The following is a 2,707-nucleotide window of genomic DNA, read 5'->3' as shown; positions in this document are numbered from 1 at the left end:
ATGGAGAACAGACAAATCTGTACTGAGTTCCAAATAATTTATGTAGATACTTCCCTCACGCAGGTGAAGCATAACTCCCTACTCTTTAAGTGTGGGATAGGCATGATGGCTTCCTTCCAAAAAATTCAGTATGGAAAGGGGGGAAAAATAGAGTACCCGACAAACACTACCTCAGTCAGGGGTCACCTGACATAACAGTGATAAGACATGTTGATAGTATGTACCCTTGATATGAAGTGATGAGAATGGCATTTTACTTCTGGGGTCTTCCTCCCCAAAACACAGAGCGCCAGTCTAACCACAAGAATAGCACCAGGCAAATCCAAATGTAGGACATTTTTTTTTTCATTAGTTTATTTATTTTGGCTGTGTTGGGTCTTCATTTCTGTGCGAGGGCTTTCTCTAGTTGCGGCAAGCGGGGGCCACTCTTCATCGTGGTGCGCAGGCCTTTCACCGTCGTGGCCTCTCTTGTTGCGGGGCACAGGCTCCCAGACGTGCAGGCTCAGTAGTTGTGGCTCACGGACCTAGTTGCTCTGCGGCATGTGGGATCTTCCCAGACCAGGACTCGAACCCGTGTCCCCTGCATTGGCAGGCAGATTCTCAACCACTGCGCCACCAGGGAAGCCCCAGGACATTCTATCAATACAAAATACCCAGCAACAGTCCTCAAAACTGTCAAGGTAATCGAAAACAAGGAAAGTCTGAGAAACTGGCACAGCCAAAAGGAGCCCAAGGAGACATGTGATGTCCTTGAATAGGAAAAGGGAATTAGATACAAATTAAGGAGATATGAATAAATTATGGGCTTTAGTTAATTAAAAATATTATATGTATTAAAAATATATATATATATATTCAGAGCCAAAAAAAGAGCTCTTGGAAATTAAATCATTTGGCAGAAATGAAAAATCTTGGTAGTAGACAGGTTGGGAGAGAAAATTGAAGAAATCTCCCAATTAGAGAAAAAAGGTAAGATGAACAATAGAAAGGATAAGAAATTACAGGCCATTCCAGCAGCTTCACCTCTGCAGTCAAATGCTCTACCCTTGAGCTATACCCCCCAGCAGCTTCACCTCCAAATAACGGAGAGGCTAGAGAAACAAAAAGAAATCCATAAAACAGTAACTCAAGAAAACATCCCAGACTTGAAGTTCATGAGTAACCTGACTGAAATCAACACTAAATGAAAAGAGATCCCAGGCACCTTGTTGTGATATTTCAGAACACAGGGAACAAAAAGAAGGAAATAAAGAGGTCACTGACAAAGGCACACCAGAGTGACTTTGGACTCAACTGCAATACTGGGAACAAGGTAAGGGAGCATTACCTTTATGATTCTGAAAGAAACATTTTTATCTGACCTAGAATTCTATAATTAGCTAAACCCTCAATCAAGTGTGAGTCATAAAGTCATTTCCAGACATGCAAGGTCTCAAAACATTTATCTCCCAGCATCTTTACTCAAAAAGTATGTGCTCCACCAAAACAAAAAAGGAAACTCAGAAGAAGGAAGACACAGAGACAGGAAGCAAGAGACATGAGAGATGAGGAGAGAATCCCCTGGAGGATGGTGAAAGGTGATCCCAAGGTGGCAGCTCTGCAGCAGCTGTGGAGGGCAACTGAGCCACACTGCAGCAGTGTGACCCGGCACATAGACTGTCATCACCAAGACCCCCCTTCCATCAGGCCATCTTCTTAACCCGAGGACAGAAAGCCCAGGAGAACTTGGCCCAGATTCTCATCAGTACTTGGCTTGTCTGGACCATGTGCTGATGAGGGTCTCTCCCCTCAGGCTCTGCTGAGGACACGCATGTCACTCACAGAAGTTTCCAGCTTTTCCCTGAGAGCAGGAGGTAGACCACGGTGGGCTCAGATATAGAAAGGACAGAGCAGCCCACTCTCACTGACCAGACTTCTGCCACATGTCCAGCTCCTGGTCTACACTTCAGTCTTGCCAGGCACCCGACTGTGGAGAGCCCAGTGTTTCCCAAGACTCACTCGTGACCTTGCTCATGAGTCCCCCAGAAAGGGCCTTGTCACCTCCCAGAGAAGCGGAAGTCAGACCATGACCGAAGACTGCTCCACTCACCTCCTCCTGGAGCCTCTGCCCAGCGGGGACAGCGCTGCCTGCTCCTGGCATGGCTGGTGTGTGCTTGCCCTCCGATTTCAAGACTAGGCAGTATTATTGTTTGAGTATTATTGTATGGGGTAGATACACAGGTAGAACTATAAAGAAAAGCAAGGGAACAATGAGCACAGCAGTCAGGATGGTCATCACCTCTCAGGTGTTAAGGATGAAATACATTTTTCTGGTTCTTGTTCAGATAAAAATGTTCTGGCTAGTTTGTAGTCTCCTAACCTCAGAAGTTGTATTGGTCATTGTTTGGTCAGGAAGACAGAAACCAGAGCAGGCATTTCCAACAGGACTTACACCCTTGTTAATTTGTGAGAAGGGCAGGAGGAAGGTCAGAGAATGCCATCGCAGCCCCTTGGGCTCCTGCCAACTCTTCAGAATTAGGATTTTGGAGGAGCAACAGGAAAGCTCTGCTGGTGGCCACCACAGGCTGGAGCACTGAGTGATGGGTGAGTTTTAGGGAGCCCCACCATAGAGGGTACTTTGGTGCCAAGGGCCACAACAGGACCTCCTGTCTGCCTCTGCCAGCACAGAAATAAGTTATATGAATAAGTGATATGAGTTTCTCATTGA

Source organism: Balaenoptera acutorostrata, chromosome 2 (genome assembly GCF_949987535.1).
Source record: "Balaenoptera acutorostrata chromosome 2, mBalAcu1.1, whole genome shotgun sequence".
Taxonomy (NCBI): Eukaryota; Metazoa; Chordata; class Mammalia; order Artiodactyla; family Balaenopteridae; genus Balaenoptera; species Balaenoptera acutorostrata.
The sequence above is the reverse complement of the archived record's forward strand: the minus strand, read 5'-3'. Positions refer to the sequence as shown.